General features: G+C 37.2%; 1 protein-coding gene across 2 annotated transcripts in view; it reads right to left on the bottom strand.

Moving 5' to 3' along the window:
• Positions 1 to 7,787, bottom strand: part of LOC143238804 (uncharacterized) — a 30,353-nt gene extending 22,566 nt beyond the window's left edge. Inside the window, exons 1-2 of one of the 2 annotated variants that reach the window (XM_076479355.1) lie at positions 7,659 to 7,787; positions 7,276 to 7,381 (exon numbers count right to left, since the gene is read on the bottom strand). The gene's annotated coding sequence lies outside the window, so the exon portion shown is untranslated. Of the gene's footprint in view, positions 1 to 7,275; positions 7,382 to 7,637 lie in introns of both variants that reach the window. The other variant, XM_076479364.1, reaches the window with a different exon arrangement.
• Positions 7,788 to 13,485: the final 5,698 nt, after the last annotated feature.

Genomic DNA, 13,485 nt, shown 5'->3' with positions numbered 1-13,485 from the left:
TCCCACTAGTAACAACTATGTGGTAAATGTTTCTAACAGTGCTCCCCCTAGTAACAACAATGTGGTAAATGTTTCTAACAGTGCTCCCACTAGTAACAACTATGTGGTAAATGTTTCTAACAGTGCTCCCACTAGTAACAACTATGTGGTAAATGTTTCTAACAGTGCTCCCACTAGTAACAACTATGTGGTAAATATTTCTAACAGTGCTCCCACTAGTAACAACTATGTGGTAAATGTTTCTAACAGTGCTCCACTAGTAACAACTATGTGGTAAATGTTTCTAACAGTGTCCCACTAGTAACAACTATGTGGTAAATGTTTCTAACAGTGCTCCCCCTAGTAACAACAATGTGGTAAATGTTTCTAACAGTGCTCCCACTAGTAACAACTATGTGGTAAATATTTCTAACAGTGCTCCCACTAGTAACAACTATGTGGTAAATGTTTCTAACAGTGCTCCCCCTAGTAACAACAATGTGGTAAATGTTTCTAACAGTGTCTCCCACTAGTAACAACTATGTGGTAAATGTTTCTAACAGTGCTCCCCTAGTAACAACAATGTGGTAAATGTTTCTAACAGTGTCTCCACTAGTAACAACTATGTGGTAAATGTTTCTAACAGTGCTCCCACTAGTAACAACTATGTGGTAAATGTTTCTAACAGTGCTCCCACTAGTAACAACTATGTGGTAAATATTTCTAACAGTGCTCCCCCTAGTAACAACTATGTGGTAAATGTTTCTAACAGTGCTCCCACTAGTAACAACTATGTGGTAAATGTTTCTAACAGTGTCTCCCACTAGTAACAACTATGTGGTAAATGTTTCTAACAGTGCTCCCACTAGTAACAACTATGTGGTAAATGTTTCTAACAGTGCTCCCCCTAGTAACAACAATGTGGTAAATGTTTCTAACAGTGCTCCCACTAGTAACAACTATGTGGTAAATATTTCTAACAGTGCTCCCACTAGTAACAACTATGTGGTAAATGTTTCTAACAGTGCTCCCCCTAGTAACAACAATGTGGTAAATGTTTCTAACAGTGCTCCCACTAGTAACAACTATGTGGTAAATGTTTCTAACAGTGCTCCCCCTAGTAACAACAATGTGGTAAATGTTTCTGACAGTGCTCCCACTAGTAACAACTATGTGGTAAATGTTTCTAACAGTGCTCCCACTAGTAACAACTATGTGGTAAATGTTTCTAACAGTGCTCCCACTAGTAACAACTATGTGGTAAATGTTTCTAACAGTGCTCCCACTAGTAACAACAATGTGGTAAATGTTTCTGACAGTGCTCCCACTAGTAACAACTATGTGGTAAATATTTCTAACAGTGCTCCCCTAGTAACAACTATGTGGTAAATGTTTCTAACAGTGCTCCCACTAGTAACAACTATGTGGTAAATGTTTCTAACAGTGCTCCCACTAGTAACAACTATGTGGTAAATGTTTCTAACAGTGCTCCCCCTAGTAACAACAATGTGGTAAATGTTTCTAACAGTGCTCCCACTAGTAACAACTATGTGGTAAATATTTCTAACAGTGCTCCCACTAGTAACAACTATGTGGTAAATGTTTCTAACAGTGCTCCCCCTAGTAACAACAATGTGGTAAATGTTTCTAACAGTGCTCCCCCTAGTAACAACTATGTGGTAAATGTTTCTAACAGTGCTCCCACTAGTAACAACTATGTGGTAAATGTTTCTAACAGTGCTCCCACTAGTAACAACTATGTGGTAAATGTTTCTAACAGTGCTCCCACTAGTAACAACTATGTGGTAAATGTTTCTAACAGTGCTCCCACTAGTAACAACTATGTGGTAAATGTTTCTAACAGTGCTCCCACTAGTAACAACTATGTGGTAAATATATTTTGGGACAAGTGCTTATTGCCATTGATATGTTAGTATTATTTCCGAAAAACAAAACTGATTTTTTTTATTTGATGTATTTTAGTGGCAAACTAAACAATGAGTTATCTGCGTTTTTACCCGCCAGAGGGGAAGGGATCGAACCTTGGATTTCACTTTTAAAAGTCCAGAAAATACCGTTGGCCCGAAACTTGTTTTTTTTATTCAATTTCTTGAGAGCACATTTGTATTTGTATTTCGCTCGTTTTACACTTCAAAAATATAAAGTTTTTGTTGCTTGTTTTTTTTTATTTCACCCAAAGCTACTCGAGGGCTATCTGTGTTAGCAGTGTAAGACTAGAGAAAAGGCAGCTAGTCATCATCACTCACCGCCAACTCTTGGGCTTCTTTTTTACCAACGAATAGTGGGATTAGTCGTACCATTATAACGTCCACACGCCTTAAACGGGGAGCATTAATGTGACGGGGATTCGAACCCGCGACCCTCGGATTACGAGTCGAACGCCTTAACCCACCTGGTCATGTCGGGCCTTCTTGTTGCGCTTGTTGTTGGACAAAAAATCACAGTTTCGACAGTTTCACTTCCTGTTTTTCTTTAATGAAACTGACTTTTTAAGCGCTTTGACCATTTTTATTTAGTTAAACATTAAAGTAATAATAATAATCTCGATATTGTTAAGCTAACAGTTTGTTATTGTTGTTTCTACGTCGTTTGTGTTGAAATAAAATAAGCACACAACTTTAAACATACAATGCTTGTTTGATCTGGAGCGTGATATAATCGTAGAAAGCTATAAGTGGTCGAAGCACGATTTGTGTTTTGTGACGGGGCCTGACTAAACGTACTTGATGGAAATCACTTTCCTGCGTGATCTGTATTATCTAGTACTTTCAGTCACGTAACATAAAACAAAAATGCAAAGTCGGTGACTGGACAACTAGGTATTAAACTATCATTCCTTCGATAGCACGTGATAAAGTAAAGCCCCCCTTCAACCTGATAATTATCCATCACAAATACAGGAATATATCTATAATATACACATTACTGACAAAGTTATATTCTGAAATTTTATCAGGCAAAACGGTGTTATTGTTGTTGCTTTGTTTTAAGGCCAAAACAAAAGAAGGTTTGATTGTTTTATTAGAGAAGAGCCACTTTGAGCTACCTAGTGTGTTGACCGCGAGGAATCGAACCCAGAATTTTAACGTTGTGTGTCTGTATTCTTACCGATGTCCCGGTGGGCAATAATGTTTTGTTTTTTTTTAAATTTAGCGCAAAGCTACACGAGGGTTATCTGTGCTAGCCGTCCCTAATTTTGTAGTGTAAGACTAGATGTAAGGCAGCTAGTCATCACCACCCACCGCCAAATCTTGGGCTACTCTTTTACCAACGAATAGTAAGATTAACCTCCACATTGTAATACCACCACGACAAAAAGGGCGAACATGTTTTGCGTGACGGGATTCGTCCCCTTGACCTTCAAATTACGAGTTGAATACCTTAATCACCTGGCCATATACTGGGCCAATCAGTCAGTCTTGGAGAATGTTCTACACGAAATAATGAAGTTACACCAACTTTTAAAGTAATATCAAAATCTTCATTTAATCAGTACCACAGAACGTCCGTGCAGTAGGGGGAAGAAAGTACTGGTGATTCATAACTGACCTCATAGTTCCCGATTAAGTCGTCGTCAACGGGACGCGAATAAAAAGTCTCCGGTTTTACATTCTGGGTACCACAACTATTCAGCCACTTTTGACCCGCACTAGTCGTGATAAGCTCGGGTTAAAAATTACACACAAGGAGGGGTATTTTGTTAGAATCCTGTTTTCGAAAATTACCGATCTATGAACTTATTTACAAAGTCTACCCGAGAGACCACAACGACGTATCGTTCTGCAAAAGCAGCGTGAAAAAAAAATATATAGAAGAAAAGGAATCAAACCAGATTAAGTTGACTTTTATATTGGTTTTAAAGTTTGTGTTTTTCACTTATCGAGTGCTTTTTCGTGTTCGTATCTATACACAGAAATTTACGTTCGGGCTGTTCATAATTTTTAACAGTTCATTAGAGGAAGGACAGTCGGTCATAAGCGTACACCGCATTTTGCACTACTCTTAACCCAAATAACAAGATTGGCTGTCATGTTTATGACGCGCCCACAACTGAAAGTGTGGAGTGTGTTCAGCTGTGTGTCACGAGCTCGAACCTTGGACCTTCCTATCTGCAAATCGGCATCCTATTCATGATCCACACACACACGTTTCCTAGGTGATACTTCTTTCCTTGGCCAAGTGGGTTAAGGCGTTCGTCTTGTAATCTGAGGGTCGCGGGTTCGAATCCCGGTCGCACCAAACATGCTTAGCCCTTTCAGTCGTGGGGGCGTTATAATGTGACGGTCAATTCGTTGGTAAAGGAGTAGCCCAAACGTTGGCGGTGAGTGGTGATGACTGCTTTCCCTCTAGTCTTACACTGCTCAATTAGGGACGGCTAGCGCAAATAGCTCTTGTGTTGCTTTGCGTGAAATTTAAAACAAACAAACAAACTTCTTTTCTTGCAGTTCACTTCACACGCACATGATCCACACATACACATTTTCCTATAACTAGGTCCATGCTTGCTTATTCACGTGTCTTGTTTTTACCTGTTTATGTAAAGAGAGAGAAAAATAAATGCCACGAAAACACGAGCCCGCCAAGACAAAAATTACTAAAAATATTTATCGTTATACGCTCGCCCCCTATCGGGTCATAAAAACGACGGATGCAGAACACTATACGTTTGGTTTCACACAACTTCGTTACGTTCCCCTGGAAAGAAAACATCCGATGAGTGAAAGAGGCACTTTTGTCCGGTACGGGTACCAAAGCGGTTTGGTCACTACACGCATCCGGCTTCGAAAGAGGAATTTCATCCGGTTTTTCTTGTTTGTTTTTTTTTCTTTTTTTGTACAGCAACTTTTATTTTTTATCTTTTGTTTGCAAGGAATTCATTAAATGAGTTTCGATAGTAGATTAGGCTGCAAGTATTCGGTTTCACGTGGAGCGAGGTTGAGGGCGAACTCGAGATGAATCTCCCACTTTATACGTTCTTCAGAAGCTATGTCCTGATCTTCTGCACAGTGAATTAAAGACGTGTTTATTTTTGAAAGTAACTGTGGCCTATGGCTTGTATACATACAAGAGACCTTTTTTTGTATCATGAATGAATTGAGGAACCAGACTAAGGGTATCTTAAAACAACGTATTCGTTTCGCCAGGTCTCATTCGAAGTAAATTATAACAACTACGTAGTAGCCATTTGTCATTACGAGTCAAACGCCTTAACCCACCTGGCCATGCCGGGCCCTTCTTGGCTTGAAGTATGCGTTTGTTTGTTTTGAATCTCGCGCAAATCTACTCAAGGGCTATCTGCACTAGCCCTCCCTAATTTAGCAGTGTAAGACGAGAGGGAAGGAAGCTAGTCATCACTACCCACCACCAACTCTTGGGCTACTTTTTTACCAACGAATAGTGGGATTGACCGTCACATTATAACAAAGGGAAATGCATTATGTAACTTTTAAATGCCCAGATGTTCTTGTGTGACAGAAAAACACCCAACTGTTCTTCTGGTAACAATTTGTTGAAATAATGTCTCTTTTAAAAATCACAATGCATGTTGCACAATGCATGTTGCCGTTAACTGAGTACAAGAATGTGTTAAAAACTTGAATTACAATAAATTATAGACCATATATATAACTTCTATATCGCAGAAACAAGCCGAAAAATGGAAAGCAAATTCAAAGAAACAAAAAAACACCTCGCACATTTTTGAACACTGCAAATCAAAAAAAATAACACGAGAGTATAAACAACCAACATACTAACTAGGGAATCAAATATAAACAAGCCCCTCCCAGTGGCACAGTGGTATGTCTGTGGACTTAAAACCGGGTTTCGATACCCGTGGTGGGCAGAGCACAGATAGCCCATTGTGTAGCTTTGTGCTTAATTCTGAACAAACAAACAAACAAAATGCAAACAAAACCAGAGAAGCCCAACTTAAACAAGAGCTAAAATTAAACCAACATAAAAGAACATTTTTACACCTATATTAATTAATAACCTAACATGTAACTACAACACTCCTATACTCCTGTCCCCAAAACATGTAGCCAGTGACGGTAAGTTTGTTGACCTGAAGATGACCTGAAAAGTTCAAAACGTTGTTCTGTACATTATTGTAATCAAAGCTTTAGCACCCATACCAACCGTCTTGAGAATACATGTTTACTTCAAGTGGATTTCTCGTCATCATGACTACAAGAACAAAAATTAAGATAAAAAGAAAGATAGACGATGTTTCATCATGTTTACGAATTACTCACAATTAAGAGTCAATACTCATTCCTGGTGTCCAAGACAGACAAGCATTACTGCCTAATATAGTAAAATAAAACTTATCTATTTATTTGTAATTAAGCACAAAGTTACACAATGGGTTATCTGTGCTCTGTCCACCACGGGTGTAGAAATCCTATCTTTAGTGTTATAAGCCCTACAAAGCGAGACCACTATGTTGTGTATTCAGTGGAAGCCCTCACAGCTTTTAGAATTGCAAGTTGTTTGTTTTTTTTGTTTGGTTTGGTTATTTAATATATACAAGAAGGTTCACGTGTTTCTACTTACGTTGTAAAAAGTAAATAACGTTTGTTTTGGGTTCAAAAACCTTTGCATTCTTTGTCACAACGAGTTTCAAGTAATCGTAATGATGTTTCTAGATTTATTTATTAAGTCTAAAATTTATTTTTCTGGAAGATCAGTTCTACTATTTCGTAAGTAGAAAGATTATTTTTAATTATCTGTGGCGCCAGTGCATTAGACCCGGGTGTGACGTATTCATGACGCAATATTTGCACTCTAAGAATGGAGAAAAATAAAGTTCTGTGTAACGGAAAACGGAGGCACAATGGTAAATCGTGACCAATATTGCAAATCTACATACAAACAGAATAAAGATTCTGCAAAGTTGGGGTTGCAGACCTTGTAATAAAAAAGTTGTTCCAGTATCATATAAGTAAGAGTGTCATTATAGTATGATGATCGAGAATCCTGCAAAACAATCAGTATTTTATAGAGTTGAACAAAAGATGGTATAACTATTTTTCATTACAAATTAGTTGTGTGTTGAATTTTTAAAAGAGTAATTTATATATTGAAGTTGTTAATTTTATAACTATTTATTTACCTACAGTGGGCAGAGCACAGATAACATTTCGTGTAGCATTATGCTCAGCAACAAACCTTTCACCTATTAGTACGTATGTACTGTTCTATATCTAAGATCAGATGGACATATAATATCATTAATTATCTTCTATCGTAAAGATGTTTGATACTTCTTACCTAACAACGTCGAATTGAAAAAAAGTGCATGTAGATTCTCTCTTTGGGCAGTTTCAATCGTTCCAAAAAACTTGTCCTGTCCGATATACTGACATCCAAATCCATTCTGAAATGTAAAAGTCGATTGTTCCAAGATCAAACATTAATGTAATTATAGTATTAAAAAGGTTTTACGTTTAAGAATGAGCCTTTAGAAGCTAATAAATAAATGTATGTAACACTTATTTTTCACCAAGAATTTATACTACACTAATGTCTTATTTGTTTATTTCAAACTAAAATATCACTTTATCTTCACAAATTGGAATATATACTCAAAACGTAAATACAGATACAACGCATTGAAATTGAGCATTCCCAACCGTTGTTCTCTTTAACGTTACCATAGCAACGTCACCGGTCTGGTGTATTATCCATGACACGAGACATTGTTTAACAGAGTTGTACATTACTATCGAGTAACCATTTTTAAAGTTTGAGTAACGAGCTAATGGCAACAACTGAGAGAAAATAACTCAGGACAGAGTTTATAAATATCATGCAACATGCTTCGTTTCCTGAGTAACACCTGTTCTTTCTCTTGTTTTTCTTAGCGTCCGACAGAATTTGTTCCAGTTATTGGTGATAGCGCCATCTACAGACCTCAGAGAAATTGCACGTTTCTATCAAATACGCTTTAACAACACACAGACGAAGTGTTAACCGTATGGATTTGACCTGTCTCTCTAGCGACTGTTAACATATTCATATTTCAAGTTGTTATTGTTCATTTTCATATACTGATTTGTCACGCTGTACAATTCGTGATATAAACCACATTTTTTTAAAAATCAAGAAAAAATACCAACATTGGATTTTACGTTCTGAAATTCCATGAAATAGATCAGAAAGCTATCACCAGAATGTTTGTGTGTTTGTTTTGAATTAAGCATAAAGCTACACAATGGGCTATCTGTGCTGTGCCCACCACGGGTATCGAAATCCGGTTTCTAGTGGTGTAAATCCGCAGGCATACAACTTGGACACTGGGAGGAGGTGGCTTTCATTTTCCCTCCGTGGAAAGTTTGAATGAACAACTAAATTTTCTGGTGGAAATAGAACACCTTGAATATATTTTTATTTGTAATTTTTTTCTTCATAAAAATCCGTTTGACGACTTTACCCATGTTTTGGGTTAGAATTCGAAATCGAAGTATAAATATTCCGTTAATTCGTTCGATGTCGAACATAAGGCACAAGCTACAAAATGGGTTATCCATGTCGTGCCTACAGTGGATATCGAAACTCGATTTTTAGCGATATAAGCCCTCCGACTTACCACTGAGTTATTTGCGGGGACGGGGTTCTTGTAATATCCTGTTGTCCCATGCAGATTACAAATTCATAGTTTGTTAATAAAAATATGGACTTCGCATTTTAAGTTTATAAATTTCCTTTCAAAATGAACTGTATATATAAAAAACAAGTCATTTAAACCCAATCTCTATTTTAAATATAAACTTTTACGTTCGATACACAATGTGTCGTAACCAACACAGATATCGAAACTCGATGTTTAGCGTTATGAGCCTACAGATGTTACTAATGGGCCAGTGAGAGCTGGCACATTTAAAAATCACCAAATCAACAGAAGTAGTGTTGCCAAAGAAAATGAATCGATAAATAAAAAATTACTACATTCTAAACGCATTAACTTCGTTCAAGATACATTTAAAACGTAATTTAGAGTGTTTCAAGATACAGCCTAAACCTATTAGACTGGTTCAGAATATAGCTGACACGTATTATAGTTGTTCCAAATACTACTTACTGGTTTTTGACTGTACGCTGTGTTCGATAATTAGCTAATTACGAAACATCTACATTTAGGTGAAATCTTACACGTCCTAGAGAAAATGAATCAATGTCTGGAAGCATGAGACATGCAGTAAGTGTTACATCTTAAAGTATAACTTGTTCCAGCGCTTAAGTTTAGAACGTGTAAATGTGGACCATCGACACTCTATTTTGCACTTACTTTTTGAAATATAAAAAAAAAATCTAACCAGAAACGACAACAACAAAGCAGCTGTCTGTTCACCGGCAGTATACAAACAGGGTCGTCCACAAGGGGTCAAGTAAGGTCTGGACCCAATCTAATAACTCAACGAACTTGGTAATTTTGGTGAATGTAACACCGTTCATTTTAATGGTTGTGTGTTCATATGTACATGGTTTATTTTTCTTCAATAACAGCATATTTTAAATTATTGAGCTCAGGCACGTGTATAAATCAACTTACCGGTTTTCTCATTAGCCAATATACATAAGTATAGTTACCAGAAGAATCTATAAATTTCGCACACAGCCTGATTGCCGCAGGGTCATTGATGTTCCAAAATAACACGTCATGCGACGGCGACCTTTTGCGGAAGAAAATACACAGACCAACAAGCGCCACATAGCTTCTTAAATATAAAAAAAAAATTGTAGATGTATAGAATTATAATTGTATAAATTGAAAGCCTTACAGTTCATTGAAATGTTTTTTTGTTTTTTTTTAAGTAAACATTCTGTTCTGTGCCGTGAAATTAATTATGTATGATGTATCTCGTATCGGGCTAAGCATAAGACACAGAGTAGGTCATACTATGGACACGATGAAGTGTGTGTTAGGCTTCGCTGAATTTCTTGGAAGTAACTATTTATTTTACGATTCTGATAAGACACATTTTCTTCTTATTTGTTTTAAATATAAATATATATATTCTGGTCCTAATTACTTTCACGAATATCTAAAGGTTTCCAACCAAACGACTAGTTTTAATCATTTTGGCTCACTTTTGTAAGAGGAAAACAATTTCACTGAATAACATTTGTGTTATTTCCAGCCACTTTGTGTATCATAAAGTCTACGGTCGCATTTTAGTACAACTATTAAGAGTTTGAGTTTCGAGAAAACACTTATAACTGTTTTATATAATACAGAGGAATGTAATATAACAAGCTTTAGATTTATCTAAAGAACGATAACACAAATAAGCATCAGAAATGTTTACTCAAGTTGGTGTTCTTATAATTTCGCGCAAAGCTACACTAGAGCTATCTGCGTTAGCTGTCCCAAACTTGGCAATTTAAAACTAGAGGTAAAGCAAACAGTCATCAACACCCACCGCTAACTCAGGGGCTACTCTTTTCCCCACGAATATTGGGATTGATTATAACGTTCGAAAGAGCGAGTATGTTTGGTGTAAGGGGTATTCGAACCTGCATCCCGGAGGTTACGAGTCAAGTGCCCTAACCATCTGGCTATATTGTTGGTAAGAGCAAATTACACGCTTGGCTATCAGCGTTTTGCTCATTGCCGGTATCAAAATCCGATTATTTAGTATTACAACCCCACAAACTTGCAGCTGACCTCCAAGGGAGAGAATTTATTTATCTGTAATATGTCACTATAAAACAATACCACTCGTTTTACTTATCGCAAGGCAATCGTACAAGTTACTTGTACTCAAGTAAGAAGTGAATTCAATAAGTGGGTAGTCATATTCCACGATTCAATAAATATAAAATATAACGGAGCCGAAACACGTAATCCTCACTGCTGGCCTTGCATGGCCTAGCGCGTTAAGGCGTGCGCTTCGTAATCTGAGCGTCGCGGGTTCGCACCCGAGTCGCGCCAAACATGCTTGCCTTTTCAGCCGTGGAGGCGTTATAATGTGACGGTCAATTCGTTGGTAAAAGAGTAGCCCAAGAATTGGCGGTGGGTGTTGATGACTAGCTGCCTTCCCTCTAGTCTTAAACTCCTAAATTAGGGACGGCTAGCGGAGATAGCTCTCGTGCAGCCTTGCCTCGAAATTCAAAACCAGTTCTAACTCGGAACTATAACAGAGGAAAGGCAAATAACTAACAGTAACTTCCATCACAAGGACTTTTTTAATCGTACACCAGTACGACCTACTTTATAACATTTTAATAACCAGCCTGTACAACAGTATCATCGCTTCTTCGTCAGATTTAATGAAAATATTACTTGTTTATATTAACACCAGTTAGTATAAGTAAATAATATTTTCTTATTGACTCTTCCGCTAATTAAGATTTGAATATGACCTGTAAAACTGATGGCCATTGCGCGTCACTAACTTGATCCAGTTGTTAATACAATGACCCTGGGTACTGAGGCGTCGTTGTCACTGTGTACAGTAGATACAGAGTAGTTGACATATCATATGTTACATTCTTCTTTACTTACACTCATAAGTTCTTTGACTTTGAGATAGAACGAAAATGGGAGAAAAAAATGTATTATTTTACTTGTGCATTCGTTGTGGGCCTGGCATGGCCAAGCGCGTAAGGCGTGCGACTCGTAATCCGAGGATCGCGGGTTCGCGCTAAACATGCTCGCCCTCCCAGCCGTGGGGGCGTTATAATGTGACGGTCAATCCCACTATTCGTTGGTAAAAAAGTAGCCCATGATATGGTGGTGAGTGGTGATGACTAGCTGCCTTCCCTCTAGTCTTACACTGCTAAATTAGGGACGGCTAGCACAGATAGCCCTCGAGTAGCTTTGTGCGAAATTCCAAAACAAACAAACAAGCATTCGTTGTTTTGTTTTTTTTTAATTTGGTGCAAAGCTACAAAGTTACATTATAACGTCCCCACGGCTGAAAGAGCAAAAATGTTTGGTGTAACGAGGATTCGAAACTGCGATCCTCAGATTACGAGTCGAGTGCTTTAACCACCTGGCCCGCATTTATTGTTATTCAAATAATTGAGACAATTATTCTGGCCTTCAACAATAACTTTTATTTTTATGAAGGAATTTTTTTTTTATTACAATGCTCTACATATTTCTATGTATTTTAGTGCTTCAACACCAGGTAGAAGCGAGAAACACAGAAATTTAAATATTATCTGTCTTGTTTCTATGTATACGTATTGGTGGCTAAATAACTGTTTATGCTTGAAATTAATTTCAAGCATGGAAGGCCTGATATTGTTTTGACTGTTAATTTCTCACTATGTATGCGTTAAAAAAGCTTAAAATCCCAGTGGAACAAGCTCGAATCAGAAGTTTCTTTTTACTATAAATATTTCAATTGATATATATATATATATATATATTATTGTAAAGTATGTTTTGTATATTCGGACATTTGTATTGTTACTTTGACAGACAGAAATTTCACGCCGCAAGATGAGCGTGGCGTGAGGGCTCAAACCTTCTTAAACATTTAGGGTACAATTTGAGTCATTTAAAAACAATTAATTTAGACTAGAGTAGATGATGATTGGTTATTAAGTCAGCGATTCCGCTAGTTGGTCTTTTCTGTTTTTCTTAGCTATTTAGTTAAACTTTTGTGAATATTAAATTTATGTTTCGGCGGGAATATAGAGCTACCAGAAAGTTCCACGAACAAGAGAGCGAAGTAAAATTACTGTATTAGTATGTAACGTAAGCTTAAGCATCTCGGTAAAAATTAGCTAAACTGTAAAACTGATAATCGAAGAATTAAAACTTTTTCATATGCATTAAGTGAGCTCAGCCTTGTATTATTTTTTCCTGAATAATAATAAAAAACGCCTAACAGTAAAACTGTTAAAACAATAGAAATGGATAAATATCCTCATTTTACTTTTTTTGTATTTGATATATTCATTCCGATTGGCATCTCACGTGACACATCTGCTACACGTATAATTCAGACATCTCTGAGGTTCAGGTGCAACTGTCCCTCATGTAGACCTACTGACCAACAAGGCAGCAGTCACTGCTGGCTTCACGGCAGATATACTCAGTGTTTTCTACCCCTTTGTTTAATTCTGAGATCATATCAATTTTTTTCAGGTGTGTATAAGATCATTTTAACCTAGTTACCTGTTGTTCAGGGTTATTTACATACGATATCACATAAGCCATCTATGTGGAATATTAATGCAAAGTCCCCCCAGTGGCTCAGCGGTATGCCTGCGGAGTTACAACGCTAAAATCCGGGTTTCGATACCAGTGGTGAACAGAGCACAGATAGCCCATTGTGTAGCTTTGTGCTTAATTCAAAACAACAACATTAATGCAAAGTATTTCACACTATGTTAAAGAATATCTTGATCTCTTATAATGGTGGGTCACGTGATACCTTGAGGAAACATCCCACTTTATGTTTCATTGAGAATGACCAACGCTGATCCAGGAAGTGTACGCATTACAGAAAGATTATTTTTATA

The sequence above is a fragment of the Tachypleus tridentatus genome, chromosome 2, assembly GCF_004210375.1.
Source record: "Tachypleus tridentatus isolate NWPU-2018 chromosome 2, ASM421037v1, whole genome shotgun sequence".
In the NCBI taxonomy this organism is placed as follows: Eukaryota; Metazoa; Arthropoda; class Merostomata; order Xiphosura; family Limulidae; genus Tachypleus; species Tachypleus tridentatus.
This window is presented reverse-complemented; position numbering and strand designations above follow the sequence as displayed.